At 41.1% G+C, this 17,915-nt stretch overlaps 1 protein-coding gene across 1 annotated transcript in view; it reads left to right on the top strand.

Annotated features, from left to right (window-relative positions):
- Nucleotides 1-3,592: 3,592 nt before the first annotated feature.
- Nucleotides 3,593-17,915, top strand: part of Shtn1 (shootin 1) — a 94,184-nt gene continuing 79,861 nt past the window's right edge. The window contains exon 1 of the mRNA XM_076834680.1: nt 3,593-3,629. The gene's annotated coding sequence lies outside the window, so the exon portion shown is untranslated. The remainder of the gene's footprint in view (nt 3,630-17,915) is intronic.

The following is a 17,915-nucleotide window of genomic DNA, read 5'->3' as shown; positions in this document are numbered from 1 at the left end:
GGAGATGAAATCTTAGTGTAGTTTGATTGGCATTTCCCTTTGAATCTTTTTTTCACATATTTTTGGCCATTTGTATTTTTTCTTTTGAGAAGTGTCTGTTTAGCTCATTTGTTTAATTTTTTTGTTGTTGAGTTTTTTTATTTCTTTATGTATTCTGGATATTAATCCTTTGTCAGAAGAGTAGCTAGCAAAGATTTTATCCCATTCTATAAATTCTTTCTTCATTCCTGTGTCCTTTGCTGTGCAAAAGAAGCTTTTTAATTTGATGCCATCCCATTTACCAATTCTTGGCATTATCTCCTGAGTTTTCAGAGCCTTATTGAGAATGTCATTGCCTGGAGCATTTTTTGAGCATTTTTATTACCCCAGAAAGAAACCACATACCTATCAATAGCCATTTTCTATTTTCTCTGCAATCCCCACCCTGCCTTGAGTTTCATACAAATTTCTAATCAGTTTTCTCTTTCTATGGATTTTCCTATTGTGAACATTTTATATAGATGCAGTCATACACTATCTGGACTTCTCTGTCTTTCCCCATTCAGTATAATGTTTTCAAAGTTCATGCATGTTGTATCATGTGTCAGTACTTTGTTTTTTTTTATTGCCAAATAGTATTCCAATGTTGCATTTTTGCATCATAATTATCATTACAATAAGTAGCTCTGTACTGAAGCCTTTTAAGATGGACCCACTAACATAGAATGAGTGGATCAAGTAGGGCCAACTTTTAAAAATATTTTAATCTTGTTTACCTGTTTACTTCAAAGGATTATATGTAATGTGATTTTACTTTAATTACCTGAAAAAAATCAAACAAATATTAAAGAAAGAATCCTTTTTTACTACAGCACTCTCCCACTCCACCCAGTCCCCTTGGACCTGTTCTTGTAGCCTGAAGAAAGTAATTTTCTTGAACTTTGTACAAATATTTTCAATTCATTTCTAGAAAGCATTTCTTCTCTCTCTACATATATATGTATGTATGTAAACATACTCAATTTTAAATGTTTTAAATTGCATGTTGTGTGCAGGTTAATAGCTCCAATGTGATGCCTGTAACATAAATCCCTATGTGCATTATTTAACAGAACAAAAACTAATTATATCACTTCTATCCGCTCATCAATATTCATATCATATAAATAAACCATAAAGTAATGGGAGATCTGCATCCCAGTAAGTAACTCTAATAGTCATCCTAATAATTCATACCATGCCCTCAGGATAATACCATATTGTATTTCAGGTGACTATTTTAATTTCAAGGAGGATAAATGGAATTAATATCAAGGGGCTTCGAATTGAGTGTGGGACCAGAACACTTAGTTTGATTATAGATTTGATAATTAACTCATCCTTAAACTCCAAAAATATTACCTAACTACAGTGTAATTGGAGTACACAATAAAACCAGACATTTAAGAGAATGGAATTTTGTAAAAGAATACAAATACCTAATGGACACTCTGCTTATGTTTGGTAGAGTGTGAGAAAATACTCTGGTTATTTAGGTTTGGAGGAACTCCTCCAAATTGCTCAGCAGTCAGAATGACAGCTCAGGTTTAGCATGTTTCCCCACTGCCATGCAAAAGCTAGATGGCCATGATTTGACACTCAGTTCTCCTGTATTTTACTCCCCTCTGGAAAGAAATTATTTCTTTTCACAAAATATCCAGTGGCAGGACATTTCCGTGGAGTTGAGTTTGGATTGGCTCATACTTCTAGCCCCTTCTTTCAATTCTGAGCACTAAAATGCAGTTTCAGGGAAAAGGCCACGTGGTTGCCTTCTGGGGACCATCACTGCAGCTGATCCGCAAGTACTTTGAATTATTTTATGAAAAATTAGGGAAAGGATTGAATGATTAAAAACTCAAACCAATTATTTTTTAATTTTTAATTCACTCCACTAAAAAATACTTTGTTGCTATTTTTAGATCATTCTACCACCAAATGACCCATGCTAAAACACTATATTGCCATTTTTAGAAAAGCAGAAAGCTGTGCAACCATTTTTTCAGTTTATTTCGAGTCAATAGTTAGTAATGAATATCAGAAAGATACTGGTTACAGGATTCATCAAATTACCAGGCCTCCTGCCCATCTATCCCAGAGAGAGGGACACAGCAAATGGAGTTGGACATTTGCATAAAATATCAAACGAGGAGTGATCAGAAGCACTGTGCTGGTGTCCTACCTAAGAGCTTAGGATAGAAAAATCAAGATGTGCAATAGGTCTAATCCAGGTTGGATTTATTTTCTATGCTAACTGATCAGTGTAAAAGAACTTTGCCTGTTTCAGTTTATAATTAGCAACCATAACCCTTTCTCATACCGGTAATTAAAAAAAAAAAAAAAAGGAGCAACTAAATGCTGCATTCTGGTTTGGCGTTTTGATCTTTTTCTTCTCTGTTTAATCCTTACCCTTCTCCTGGAGAGTAGGCATTATTACTCTTCCCATCCTTTAGGTGAAGTTCAAAGAGCACAGGAGACTTGACCAAAGGTTAGCCAGCAACTTGGGCCTGGGGAAAGTTGCCCTTCAACCAGGCAGACCTACAGCCTCTCTCCTGGTCAGGGTCTATTCTAGAGCTGGGTTTAAATAGTGCAGTGGGCAGGAGGGCAGTGAAGGGGAACAAGTGCTGGGCTTCATTTCACAACACCAGGCTCTCCTGCCAGGTAGCTGTTTGCCTCAGGCATTTGAGAGGCAGTGGTCGCCCCCCTAGAGTGAAGGTCCTCTCAAGCCAACCATAAGATCCCTACGCGCCTCAGGGCCCATGTTCCAGCCTCTCAAACCTGATGTCTGGTGGAGAAGCCCGCCAGGGCCCCAGGAACTGTTATCCGACTACCACGCCTCTCTCCCAACTGGTGACCATACCAGCTGGGCGGCCCGCAAAGTGCAGGACGGCCTATTTCGCTCCTTGCTCTATTTCGCAAGGTGCTTGAGGTATGACCTGAGGCTGCCTTTGCAGGCCCCTAGGTTTTCCATCCCCTAAAGGTCGCCCCTATAGACCACTGCGTGGGAACTCGGGGCTTCTAGTACCCGCCACTTCCCGCTCTAAATCGTTGGCTCTTAGTGGCGCGGGTAGTGACCTTCGCGCTGCGTCCAAAGTGGAGTTCCCACAGGCGCTGCGAACCCAAGGCCGGGTTTCTCTGAACGCGCGCGTCCGGGGGCGGAGGCGGGGAGAAGGGTGCAGGAGCGCCCAGCGGCCTCACGCAGGGCCGCGCGCCCCCCGCCTGCGCGTCCAGGGCGCGGGCCTCCAGGGGGGATCCCGGGCCGCAGCGGCCGCAGCGGGCTGGGACACTTGTTCCCGCCCCCGCCAGCCGCCGCCCCCACCGCAGCCCAGCGCCTCGGGGCCCCGCCCGCCGCCCGCTGCAGGTGAAGCGGCCGCCGGGAAGGTGCGTGGGGATGATCTCACTCGCGCGCTCGGCGCCGGGAGGAGGAGGAGCGGGAGCGGATCCAACTTCCGGGTAGTGCCGCCGCACGCCACCGGCATCTTGCTTTTTCTTCCCCCTCCCCCGGGGCCCCCTCGCCTCTCCTCCTTTCCTTTTATTCCCAGCCCCACCCGCCAAAATGAACAGCTCGGACGAGGAGAAGCAGCTGCAGCTCATCACCAGCCTGAAGGAGCAAGGTAGGCGGGCCCGCGGGCGCCAGGTGTGGGAGCCGCGGCCCGTGGGCGGGGACGGCTCGCGAGCTGGGTCTGCGGCAGGTGGGAGCGGGGCGGGGGGCGTTGCGGCCGACGCGGTCACCCGGTAGCTCCGTCACCTTGCAGTAGAGCGCAGGCCGAGACGAGGTGCGAGTGTCGGGGAGGGTCGGGCCCCGCAGTGGGAGAGGCGCTGCCGCCTTGGCCCGCAATTGGAGATCCGGGCCAGGGACAAGGACCTGGCGCGGACCGGGGCGCGCGACACCCATTCCGCGCGGGAGAAGCGGGTGGGGCAGGACGCTGGGCGGCTCTGGGCGGCTCAGCTGGCCGTGCTCCTGGCCTTGGCCCCACCCTTGCACATTTGGGGCGCTCGCGGGCCTGCAGCACTGCTTCACAGCCTTTCCAGCATTTCATTGGGGTCGGTGCAGTTCCTCTTTCCTTAGCCAGGATTTTCAGGCCGCGATGTGTTTTTATCACTTCCCATTTTTAGCAGTGTATTAGTCAGTGAATCAAGACCCTGTCTGTGCGCCTGGTTTCCTGAATGAACAGTGCTGGCGCTGGGCACAGGGCACCCAGGCCCTGTGCACACGTTTCTCTACTGCTTGTAACTGGGGATTATCCCTCAATAAAGAGCTGTTTCAATCATTTTTATCATTACCACCCTTTTGAACAAAGCCAGATCAGAGAGCCATTGTTAATCTAACACATTTTAAAAATTCTTATTACCCTGATCAAAGGGTGGTCTGAGAATGTGGGTCAAGAAGGAGCCGAACATGGAGATTTAGGAAGTAAAAACGAGTAGGTACTTGTGCTTCTCCAAGTGACTTGCTGACATGGCCAGAAAGTGAAAGGGGCCCTGCTCTTTGGCTAACCCCTGTGTTTAGTCTCAGTTCTTCTGCTTCTCTTGGCTCAGCTCAGAAGCTTTGTGAACTTGGAGGAATGTCCACCCTTCCTTGGATCTTGTGGTTTCAGTCAAGCCTTACCTGTCTAAAAACAAGGACTAAACCAGACGTCACATTGTCCTGTCCAGAACTATGTATAACCTGTTGCTTCTTGATTACACCATCTTCCCATCTGCAAGGGTACTCCTTGCAAAAAATTCTTAACAGAACCATGTACTGTGTGACCTTGGGGGAAATTACTTAACTTTTAAAGTGGACATTGCACATTTCTCTTTGATATCTAGTATCTGGAATGTGCTGCATAGATGTTAGTCCTCTTGGTCCTAGCACCCTCACTTCTCAGCCCAGACTAGCCTGAGGGCCTGAAGTCAAGAACCAGTGAATCTGCTGGATGGGCAGAATTTCCTTTATAGGCAATCTCAAGTTTTAGTAAGGGCTGCATTCTATTTGAATGTTATTTCTAGACTCTTGATTCATATTCCTGGACACATGGAACTATCATTATTAGTATTACTGGATATCACATCTCTTGATGGATGCTCAGTCTTCGAATAATAAAAAGTTACTTCCTTTTCATTCTGTATATATTTTTAAGGGTAGATAACAATGCAAGTAACCCACAAATTGTTTTTATTTGATTTTGGAACACGTTTTCTGTCTCCATGTTGGATTAAGGAGTGAGGAAAAGGTGTGTTTCTAAGTTTATGGTTCTTCTGTTGTATTGGGAAACATCCATGGTGTTGGTATTTTCAGAGGCTATATTTCCTTGATTAAAGGCATATCAAAGGTAATAGAACAGTTGACTTTGAAATTTGTGTTTATTAAAAGTACACTTTTTTTTTAAATGATGTTGAGTCTAGTTATCCAGGTGTGAGGATTATTTTCAGCCCATAGTATTAATTTTATATATCTCAAAGCAGGGCATTTACCATTGGATCATTGACTGTGATAACAGTTAACTTATTTCAAGAGTATTTAATTGTTACTTGACTTGTGGAACTAACTGGAAAGCTAGGGATTTGAAATGACAACTCAGGCTCTTTGGGTGTCTCCAGTATTATGATCAATTTTGTAAATTTCAGTGTGTTCTACCCATTAACGCTTTGAGTCCTCATTTCACTACCCCTGTTTGATAGGAAGGAGAAGAACCATCATTGAGTAGATATACTAGTTTCCTTTTTTAATTCCAAGTAAACACATGTTTTCCTTCCTTTAACAAATACCATGTGGTTACCACAGGTGGGGCCCATGTGCTAGGCACTGGGGGCCCAGGGAGTGAACTAGACAATTTTTGTCTTTGCTTTTTTTCTTTTTTTGTCTCATAGACATTATTAATCAAATAATCACACTGATAAATGTACAATTACCCATTTTTTTTTTCTAGTATAGATTCTTAGACATGACATTGTTGGGTTAGAGGTCATGTACATAATAAAGTTCTTCTAGACAGTTAAAAAAATGCCCTATAGGGGGCTGATTTTAGCTCAGTGGTGGAGTGCATGTGAGGCCCTGGGTTGAATCCTCAAAACCACATAAAAATAAATAAATAAAATAAAGGTATTGTGTCCAACTACAACTAAAAAATAAATATTGAAAAAAATGCCCCCTAATATGGCTATATCAGTTCACATTCCCCAAGTAGCCTCTCTGTCCCCTCGTGCTGGTTAACATTGACTGTTAGCCATCCTTACTAATTTGACAGCTTGACAAGTTTCTGAATTTTTGCCAACCAAGTGGGCAAAATGGTACCTTTAAAAATTTGTATTGCCCTTGTTATTGGTGAAATTGGAGGTATTTTTATGTGCTTATCGGGCGTTTGAGTTTCATCATGTGGTTCCTTCCTTAGTGAGTTTTAAGTCTCAAATTCGAACCCATTCCTCAGGAGGGTATGCAGAAAGAAGGTCTAAACTGCAGCTCTGACAGCAGTTTCCCTCATGTGACGCCTTCAGTGGTGTGGTGAATGAGGTTGCTTTTGACAAAAGTTGTGAAATGCAGTGACGGAGTCTGTCATAATATGAACAATCTCTAATTTATACTTACCATTCCCTAAGCTCTGTGTCTTATGAATCACACCCACTTCTGAATTACTTCAAAACATTGTATGTTCCCTTCTAGTGAATGGTATAATTAGCTATATTATGTCTTTCTAGAAAGTTATATTATGTCCCTTAAAAAAAAATTAGCCAGTGTGTGATTGCTTATGTTCAAGCAGATGTTGAGGTAATGAGGTAATTCTCCTTTTGTCTTTTTTTCTGGCTTTATTTTATTGGACTGATTGACATCTTCAATGCACAGAGAGATGGCAACTTTGGATACTATTTCCGATGCATATTTCCTAGCTACTAAAGTGGACATTTCCCTTACAAAACACCACACAATTTGCTCCGCTCCGGAATTCTGTTGGAAAATGATAGACTTAGTTCAGCATTTGTTTAAGGTGCCTGATTTTCTGTGTAATTCATTGAACTGGCATGTGCTGAATATTCATGGCCAGGCACTGTGCTAGGCATCAGAGATAGAGAGATGAGTAAGACCTGGTCCCTGCTGGTGAGGAGTTCCTGGCCTGAAGATGATGGCAGGCATGTATATTCCAGGAAGAGTGTCTGATTGGTCTAGATGGGGGTCATGGATTCACATCCTTTGGCCGGGAAGCACTGTGATTGGCAGCCTCCGTGAAGATCCATGCAATGGAGTAGTTGTCCAAAGCAGAATGACCTGCCATCATCAGAAGAGAGGATACAACTGGGGTGACATAAACAACAGGTGCCCACTAACCTAGTCAGAATAGTAATGGCCGCCCTGTGGAGCTCAAAAGTTTTGAAGAGAGTGATTGCTGCTTACTGGTAGGGATGTTCTTTTTTTGTGGATGGTGCTAGGCATCAAAGCCATGCTAGGCAAGCACTCTACCACTGAGCTGTAGCCCTAACCCTACTAAGGATGTTCTCATGTAAGACCAAACAACAACAAATCCCCCGAATGTATGGATCATTCTTGGGTAATACTATCTAAAATGGATTTTCTTTAGCTTTTTTTTTCAGTATTGGGGATTAAACACAGCTCCTGGTGCATGCTAGGCAAGGGCTTTTCCACTGAGCTTGCATCCTCAGCTCAGATGATTGGTTTTATAACAAGGAAACCTCCTTTCACTTTTATAATATCATTTCCCCCAAGTTATTGAGCTGGCGCTTAAGATTCAGATGGAAATTCAGTAAAGCTTATCCTTAGAGCTGAGCTAGTAATTTATGGATGCTTCTAGTGTTCTCTTGGCTTCTGGGTCAGAGGAGCATTCTTTTGACAGAAGGGGCCCACACTGTTGCCTGTCACAGTGGCCCTATCAGTCTGGAAAAGCTAAAGCATTGCAGTCACTGATCCACATGAAGTCACTCAGTAGAAAGCAGTTTGGAATTAAATGGTTGCTTTGGTTTCAAGCACAAATTTGGCCTTACACCAGTGTTTTCCTAAGTGTGGTCCAGGGACCAGCTACCTTTGAGTTACCAGATATGTATTAGAAACTTACTTTCCTCCCAGATGAAAGAAAATGGGTGCAGGACTGATCACATGGGCACATCAAAGGTAGGCATAAGCAGATTTATTGCCAGGCACCTGACAAGGCTCTCTCTGGCTCAGAGAGAACAGCAGTAGGAAGGGAGAGTAGCGGGAGGGGGGAGCAGCAGCATCTCCCCCTTGAGCATGACTTCTGGAGGCCAGAATCATGGCCGCCCTTAGAGGTGGGTTTAGCCCTTGTGACCAGCAAGCATCACCTGGTTTTGTGGAAGGCAAGTTACAGTTCCTTGGGAACAGAGAAGAGCAACTTTTTATCTCTCAAGGAGAGAACAGAGACCGGCAGGTTTTTATCTCTCAAGGAGAGAACACAGACTAGCAAGTTTCTATCTCTTGAGAATAAGAACAGTATTCAAACAGCGGGGGTGGGGAAAGGAGGATGGCTGTAGTTATGCCAACCCCAGAGTCCGTGAATCATTGCCGAAGAGACGCCAGGCAGGCAGCCCTCCAGGACACCGGTGCTTAGCATGGCTGGCGAATAGCATCTTCTAGTCAGAATTCCTCTCTTCACTTAATACTTCCCGTAGGTAGGTGAGTCTTGTATTTTTTTTTTTTTTTTATTTAATCATAATGGGCTGGGGTTGTGGCTCAGCGGTAGAGCGCTCGCCTAGCATATGCGAGGCCCTGGGTTCGATCCTCAGTACCACATATAAATAAATAAAATAAAGTTATTGTGTCCAACTAAAGCTAAAAAATAAATTTAAAAAATTAAATCATAAAATAATCTCATGCTTATAGAAAATGAGTTCATAATGTGAAAAATACAATTATCTGTTCTGTCTAACTCATTGTTTCTCAGTAGTTCTTTTATTATTCTTCTCCTCCTCAGGAGCCTTTTTAGACATTTTATGTACTGTGACCCTTTGAAGGGCCACAAACCATCATAATATCTAAGATATTTTTTTTTGCCTTGTTGAGAATGATATTACTCCCTATTGACAGTGCTTGCTCTACCCCATTCCCATTTCTCACAGTTTCTGACTGTTAATCTTTTGCGGTGTTTCCTTTCAGAAATTGTGTGTTTCTGGAAACACACATATTTTATTACCTAATAGGTAATTTATGTCAGCACATAGAGAGTTACATTATTAAAAATTGATTTGATAGTTGTTTCACTGTATTCATCTACCACAGTATATTTAATGTCCTCTGGATGGATATTTCTGTGTTTCTTGTTTTTATTTTTTTGCTATTTAAAGTAATGTTTGCAGTAATGGATTCAAGTTGGAGACATCAGTATGAATTCATATTTAGTTTAATGTAGATAAAGATGGTTATCTTTAAAATTCTTACAGTTGGGTTGTTGGGTTAGTGCAGACAGATGTGTTTTCTTGTTCTGCCAGATGAGAGTCAGGATGCACTGGTAGCAATGAACACATCTAGCACCCAGAGCTGGGTACTAATACCATGAAAGGAACAGGGTTATTGGGAGAAACGGCAGATTCTAGAATGAGGAAAGAAATAAACAAGGTGAGCCCGAGGCATCTGGTAGTGCTCGAAACTAAGGAAGTGAACAAACTAATAACCCTACAGTGATGGGGCTGTCAGAGACACAGGAGCCAAGTGAAGGAGCTTCCCGTGGGCAAAGACAGAACGATTTGAAAAAAAAAAATATTGTAACCCAAAGTATGAAATAAATATTTCTGAGTCAGTACTAATAGAAGTAATTCAATACATTAGCAGGGAGAAGAGACAAAATTTCGAATGCAGAACAATTTCAAATAATTTATGTAGCTCCTCCCACTTAAAAAGGTGTGGTCTTCACTCCCCCATCCTTAAGTGGGGGCTGTTGGCAGTGACCTTTCTCCAGAGATTGCAGCGTAAGAAAGGCGGAGTAGAGTAATTTCCATGGAAATCTGGCAGACGCTACCTCAGTGAGGTGCTGCTGGTCAACATCAACAGTGATAAGTCATGTGGATAACTCATGTCTTTGATACAGTATAATAAAAATGGCACTTTATCTCTGTGATTCTCTCCTAAAAACCTGTAAGCCAGTCTACCTGTCAAGGTCAAGAAATGCCTAAGGATCTATGACATCTAAATACAATTCGGCATGTCTGATGGGATCCCAGAGCAGAGGAAGAGGACATTAGGTAAAAACTAAGGAAACCTGAATAAACTATGGACTTTAGTTCATAATAAGGTGTCAGTATGGGTCCATTAGTTGTAACAAATGTGCCATAGTAATGCTTATGTTCATGACAGGGGAAGACAGGGGAACTCTTACCGCTGGCCCTCCAGGATCCATGTGTTCCACATCTGTGGATTCAACCAACTTCAGTTCAAAAATATTTGAAAAAAAATTGAACATGTACAGGTATTGTTTTTGCTTATGATTATTCCCTAAATAAACAACATTTAACTATTTCCATGGCATTTATATTGAATTAGGTATTGTAAGTGATCTGGAGATGATATAAAGAATGTGGGAGTGTATGTGTAGATTGTATGTAAATAGTACATCATTTTATATAAGAACATTTCCAGAGTTTGGTATCCACCTAACCCACCAATTCCCTGTGAATACCAAGGAATGATTTTACTATCTTTGAGTTTTTATATATCTCTAAAGCTTAAAAAAATTAAAGCTTATTAAAATAATAATGCTACATACATTTTTGTACATATATTTGTAACTACAATTGTAGGACAAATTCTTTTTAAAAACATCAATTTTTTAAAAAAATTATATAATAGTATATATTCATGGGTAAAAGGGAAAATTTATCTATGGGTAATAGGAAAAATTCTTAAAAGTGAAACTGAGGAATCTAAAACATTTAAACTTTGCCCTGCTTTGCATTTTATTCTTACTTTTGTTTTTGTGGTGCTAAGAATGGAACCCCAGGCCTCATGCATGCTAGACAAATTCTGAATCACATCCATAGCCCTAGATTTTATTCTTTAAAGCTGTTACACAGCTAGGCTTTGCTTTAAAATGTAAAACATATAACTTTTGTTTTTTTCTTCCTTGCTGTGCTGGCTAAACATTTCAGACATACATTCTGAAGTTTTTATATGGTACCATGAAGAGTAACGTACAAGATCCTTTTAGTAACTTGGTTTTGTCACATATCCTATATGACACAAATCTAGGTATGATTTCTGCTTGCAATGTGTGTTGCTCATTTAGGGTTCTTTTTAAAAAAGACTTATTTTGAGAAGTAGGTTTACATAAAAATTGATCTGAAAGTAGACAATTCCTGCATATGTCCTCATTTCCCCTCAGCCCTATTTCTTCTACTAATATCTTGCTTTAATTAGTGTGGTGAATTTGTTAGACCCGATAGGTGAATATTAATAAATTATTATTAGCTAAAGTCCAGTTTACATTAGGGTTCACTCTTTGTATTGTACAATTATGGGTTTTTACCAACATATGATGTACATACAAGTCTCATACAGTATAGTACAGAATAGTTTCATTGTTCTAAAAATCCTGTGATCTACCCATTCATTGTTCCTTCCCCCAGAACTTGGGGCAACCAGTGATCTCTCTTGTTTCTTGCACAGTTTTGCTTTTCCCAGAATCTCACATAGCTGTTTTCATATTAGATGTAGCCTTTTCAGATGAGCTTCTTTCACTTAACAATATGCATTGAAGTTTCCCCTCTTGACTTGATGGCTCATTTATCTCTTTTTTATCACTGAATAATATTTTGTTGTGTGGATATACCACAGTTTGTTTTTCATTCACATCTTGGAAGAACATCTTGGTTCCTCCCAAGTTTGAGCAATGATAAATAATGATGTTTTAAACATTGGTGTGTGGTGGTAGGGTATGAAATTAGTCTGTAGTTCTGGTTAGGTCAGAATCTTCGGATTGGGTTTTAAGAGGCTGTGCTCCTGGACTGGGACCTCCCACTTCTGTTCAGCTCCCACTTCCCCAGTTAGGCGGAACAGGAAGCTGGAGGAGGCTGGACCTGGACATTGCCCTGCCTTAAATCCATTAGACTCTAATGCGGCTGTTTCTCTTGAGGCCAGGCTTTAAGAACAGAATGCCCTGAGCATTTTTTCAGAATGGCTGCTTTCCTCCTCAGCCTGCTCTCTCTGATCTTCTCTATACAAACCTGGCCAGGTTCTTGAAAGTAAAACCAACAAGTGTGCACCCCCACCCAGACACCCACTTTTAACTTTCACACTTGTCCAAAAGGAGCCTCCAGCAATTTGTCAATTATAGTTTAGATTTTCCTGTCTTGCTGTTGGTTTCTGAGGAGGTTTCTGCCCCTGGGATCTGTTCCCATATATTGTAGTTGTCTTTATCTGCCTGTGGGTTCCTCTAATTTTGGGGGGTGGCCTTGTGACATTAGTTCTCTGACAGACCTAAGAGGAGTTGTTGATTTTCAGCATGTTCTGCTTTTTTTTCTTGTGAGAAAGAAGTGATTTATAGGGTCCTCACATGCCAGATTAGAAATCCGACATATATGTATTTTAAAGATACTCCGTTTCCTTCTTTTCTGTTGGTTAATTTGAAGTCATTAATACAGTTTTGTGGAGAGTACTTCTTAATCATCATTACTTCATTAACACTGGACTGTATGTTCTACCAAGTATTGAATGAATTTCTGTTTTGCCATAATTTCTTTTCAGATATGAAATCTGTTACCTTTGTTTTTTGATCAGTTTTTTTCCAGCAGTGTTTTTCCAAGCTTTTATAGTGATTTAATTAACAAGTGAGGTATAAATGACTTCTCTTTCTACTCTGGCTTTAAGAGGAGGACCCATTGGGATGTGTGCAGAAGGGAATCTAGCCCTAATTGAACACCGTCTTTTGTGACTCATGTCCTCATTCCCCATTAGTAACATTTCAGGGCTCCCAGAGTCTCAAAGGTACAGACTCAATGAATGTAAAGCTACATTAGAAGATCTCATGAGGCAGTGTTTCTCCGGTTACATTTGGTGGCTATTTAAAGTTTCATTTTGATTAAGGATTTCCATGTAACATAGGATGCAAAAGACCTACAGGGAGGAGAGTATGTGCTCTTTCATGAGTTGCTGGTGTGAATCCTTAGTCATTCTTCCTTCCTGCTCAGTTTATCAAATGCCTGTTATATGTCAGGCATCATGTGGATGTGGGTGTCTGGATGAATGAAGGCACTGTTTTCACCCTAGAGGATTATTTCCGACTTAGTGCTTTATTGCATTGTGCACAGTTATGCTCAGTACTGTCTTCTTCCCTGAATGACTTTGGGAATCAAGAGACAGGTTCTGCTTTCAAAAACTGTGGGATTTGATTTCTCTATGGATTTCTGTCTTCCTTTGTAAAATGGGGATGTTAATATTTGGCTCAGTTGTTTTGCATCACAGATTCGAGTGGACATAGCCTTTCATTCAGCATAGGCAAGAACTCTGTGTTTGGTATTTTGTACAGGCATAGTTCAGTCAGTTGAGTGGAAAGAAAAGTGAGAAAACAACCTGTATGCAGCTAATTTATGATGGCTGTGTGTAGGGACTCTAACAGAGCTACAGATTTAGTTCCTGTATCCAAGGTGCTTATTTTGTATTTTTAAAATTTTAGAATATTTGCATAGACATTACTAGTTGAGTATATCTAACAAGAAAATTTTAAGTCCAAAATGTTCCAAAATCTGAAACTTTCGTGCTCAAAAGTTTCATATTTCAAAGCATTTCCAGTTTCTGATTTTTGGATTAGGGCTGCTTAATCTATATGAATAGGGCCTTCTGGTGTTAAAAGAGAAGTGCTGACTTTGCCTGAGATATGTGAGGAGAGCCTCTTGGAAGACCTGTATTGCAAGGAAGGAGATGGGGAAGACCTCGCAGGCAGAAGAGAAAACATTTGCAGAGGCACCTATGTATGAAAGGTCTTGCAGGATTCAGGGAAGCCCTGGACTCTGGGTGTGATGGAGTAGCTTGTGGTGGACTCTGAGACTGAATGGCAGGCAGTCAAGTGGGTTCCAGATTGTGAAGCTAAGATTTTGGAGGTTTTAAACAAGAAGATGGAAGAAGAGGATTTTTTTTTGTCAATATGCTGACTACCCACTGTGTAAAGAAAAAACTTGGGATAAAGTGAAGGTAGAACTGGATCAGAGGGTTTTGTTAATATTGAGGGTCTGAATTGGGACAGAGATACTGGCTACAGAGGAAGGAAAGATTGGAGAGACATTTTTAGATATAGGAGTTTGATACTGTGGAGGTAGAGGGAAGTGGACTCAAGGGAGACCCTGTGGGTAGTAGCCTGGGGGCTGGGTGGAAGGTGACACCAGTGAAAGAGAGAAGCAGGAGGTTTGAGTGAAGGGGGATTGCTGAGCTCACTTTCTAACATGTTGAGTTGAGGCGCTTGTAGGACATCAGGACAAAGATGTGAAGAAGAGTACTGACCAGTAGAACTTTCTGCTATGTTAAGAAGGTTCTGTGTCCAATGCCAGAGTGGTATCCAGTAGCCACACATGGCTGTTCAGCACTTGAATTGTGACTAATGAACCTAAAGAACAGAACTTTACATTTTAATTTTAATTGATAAGTATTTAAATGGCTACTGGTGGCCAGTGGCTATCTTATTGGACAGTGCAGGTTTACAAAGTGCTAGTTGGAAATGCTGGTCTGGAGATACCAGTAGAGGTAGTCAGTCAGTCCACATGGGACTGAGAAGTGTGCAGGGATGCTGTACTTTCAGTGCTAAAATGGACAGTCCCAGGCAAGCCATGAAGGTTGTTAACTCTCGCCAGAGGCATAGTTATTGACTTGTGGTTATGGACTTTAGTTGTCACATTTTTTTAAACAAGTACGTCTACTCAGCTGCCTCCTGAGCTGACTGTGTCATGATTTGCAGCTTGGAATGAAAACTCCTTTTCTTGGTATTAGGGAGTTAGAAAATGGAAAACCAGCATGGTTCTGGATACACGTGCTCTGCCTGCTATTCTCCTTGTTTTCTCCACCATCTTCCTTTTTCTTCCATTCCGTACAGTTATGTGGGGTTCCCCACCTTGGCTACACATTAGAATTACCTGGGCACTCAATTCTCAAGAAAAGCAAAGGGTGCCTGAGCCCCACCCAGACGAGTCAAATCAGAATCTTGGTGTCGGAGGTGAGGGGACTGGAGTCTGTGACTGCAGTGCTGCCCAGACCAATCTAATGTGCAGCGGGATTGAAAAGTATGACTCTCAGATGTGCTTCCACTGCTTTGTAGCAAACGTTTCTTTACAACAAATGATTCACACTTGATCTTTAACCCCTTTCCCCCTCCCTCTATTTGGTGAAGGATGATGGTGCCCTGGGTTTCAGATTTTTCCAGTTGGCCATCTTTATGGGCCCTGTGGGACAAAAGTAACCCAGGATATCAGGGCAACCTGATCTCTTTTGTCATGCACTCAGGATTTGGTGTACTTTACTGTTTGGCAATAACGATTGCTAACATGTATGGAACACTTCATGTGCCTAGACACACATGTTAACTCTTCTCTTAATAACAGCTTTGTGGGAGACGCTGTTATCAGATAAGGTACCCGAGACTCTGAGAGAGTAACTGACTTTTCCCAGCTACTATAGCCAATGAGTGCTCAGCTGAAAGTAGGCTGTACATTTTAATGACTGTCCTAGATGACCCTTTAGTATAGTGACATTTACTATACCTGTATACCTAGGAGATGAAGTCTCCCCAAGCTGTGAGGATCTGTCCTATGGCAGAGAGTTGGGTCAGATTCCTCTCTTCTTAGGCATTGATCAATCCAGGATTGGAGGATCTCTGTCATCAAATCACTTAAGCTGTGCAATCTTATTATTTAAAATTTGCAAACTCTGAGCCAGTCCTGAAATAAGAAGAAGCCTATGACCCCTAGCAATGCTCTCCGCCAAAAAAGGTCTGAATAATAATATAGGTTACTTCAGTTTTCATAAGTTTTGCTGAGGATGGGGTTACCTGTGTGTCCCCTTGATACTTGTGTATATGCATTGTGTATATGCATGTATACGTATTATTTATGGCAGCAAACTTGTTTTTTAAACCCCAAATACATGCTTTGTTGTTCTTTTATGCCCATTTCTCAGTTATCCCTTGCTTGGTGCCAAGTGGTTGAATTCTTAATACTTTCCTTTCCTTGCATCTTTCTTTCTTTTTTTTTTTTTTTGAGTCTCATGTAGTCACAAGAAAGCATATTTTCTGTGTTTTGCACTAAAATGTGATAGGTGAAGGGTTCTTAATTAATGCTTTTAATAAAGAGCCAGTAATTGAGAGTTTACAATGTTTCATTTGGGTTCTATTGGCAATATAATGGAGGAATAGTATGGGTGTTTTAAAAAGGCTTTCAAAGCCATTATCCGATGTTTTAAATAGAAAAAAATTTCTTAATGTCAATATGAGATTATGGTTTTATAAGCCTTTATTGTTTGTGCGGAGGTCTATAAAGTAGGGCACCAATAATAGAGTGTTAAATCAATTTTGGTTTTTCAACTTCATCTACAGATACTTTTAAATGTCAAGTAATCTAAATCAAAGTCTCTTAATAAAATATTTTTGTATTTATTTTTTTGAAGCAGTATTAGATATATTAATAAGATTCGGGACCATGACCAATGGCGGAAGTGGATGTTTGTAGAATCTCTTTCTTAGTTAAAAGGGGGCCCATCTCATTGATTTTTAAGATCCAAGGACACTTTAGTTTATCCTCAGTGGTGGGGGCATGTGTGGTGGGGGCTGATGAGGGGCTGAAGTGTAAAGGGCTTCAATCTGAGGTCAGTCAAATCTTTTCTGTTGAAAATATAATTGTTTTCAGAGTGCTCTTAACTCTGTGGATATACATTCAGAGATATTTAGTGAGCTATCTAATGTTCAAGGATTTGGGGGTGTGGGGGGCTTTAATAAAGTTGACATTAATTTTTATTTCATGTTTACGGGGTGCTGATAAAACTTCTGGACATTGTTGGTATAATCTCATAAACGTGGGATTAATAAATGCCTTTGATAAAGACCCAGTGATTGGGAGTGATAAAGACCCAGTGATTGGGAGTTTGAAGTGTTTCCTGTGGATAGAATTGGCAGTATAATGGAAGAATAGCATGCATGTTTTAGAAAAGCTTGCAAAGCCATTATCGGATGTTTTAAATGGAAGAAGTTTAGATTAGATGTTAAGATTTAGGTGCTGCCATCACTGCAAGTTCTCTGAACCTGTAGGCTCACTTGAAAAAGCAGAGTGCCCTTTCCCATGTTGGTTGTTTATTTCTGGGATGTTCTCTGCTCCAGTACTTAGAACACAATCATACATTTCTAGAACCAGTGACCACATTATCTGGAATGTTCTTGAAGCCACTGGTTTCAGATTTTTTATTTCTGTCAGATTGTTCATAGAGATAGGAAGTTGTTTTTTTTTTTTTTTTTTAAAGAAAAACAGAGTTTTTTAGGAGCTAAATCCCAATTAATTTTTCAAAAGATGAACGTCTAGCCTGATAATTCACTGGCTTTGTGGTATCGGGTAGCTGGGGTGGGTGAGAAGCAGTTCTAGATTTACCTTAGATGTTCTGTTCCCTCCATGATCTTAGGTGGTTGCCCAAAACTTTGTCTCAGGTTTACCTTGAGGATACCTAAGAATGTTTTTTTTTTTTTTTTTTGCTAAAAGTTGAATGAAGGGGTTCAGTTATTTTATTTTTCTACCTACAGGGAATTTTAAGTAGGGAACTGTTTTTCCCCCCACATAGTTGGAAATATGTCTGATTTACACGTATTCCTGACTCAGTGAACTGAGCCTGGCAATTCCTGGTGGTGGCTTGGTGACTGCCAGTCTTGCCTGGAAATGGTTGTTCTTAGCCAGATGTTCATGGGGTCAACTTTTTGCTCTGGAGAAAGCTGATATGTGACATT

The sequence above is a fragment of the Callospermophilus lateralis genome, chromosome 15, assembly GCF_048772815.1.
Source record: "Callospermophilus lateralis isolate mCalLat2 chromosome 15, mCalLat2.hap1, whole genome shotgun sequence".
Lineage (NCBI taxonomy): Eukaryota > Metazoa > Chordata > Mammalia > Rodentia > Sciuridae > Callospermophilus > Callospermophilus lateralis.
This window is presented reverse-complemented; position numbering and strand designations above follow the sequence as displayed.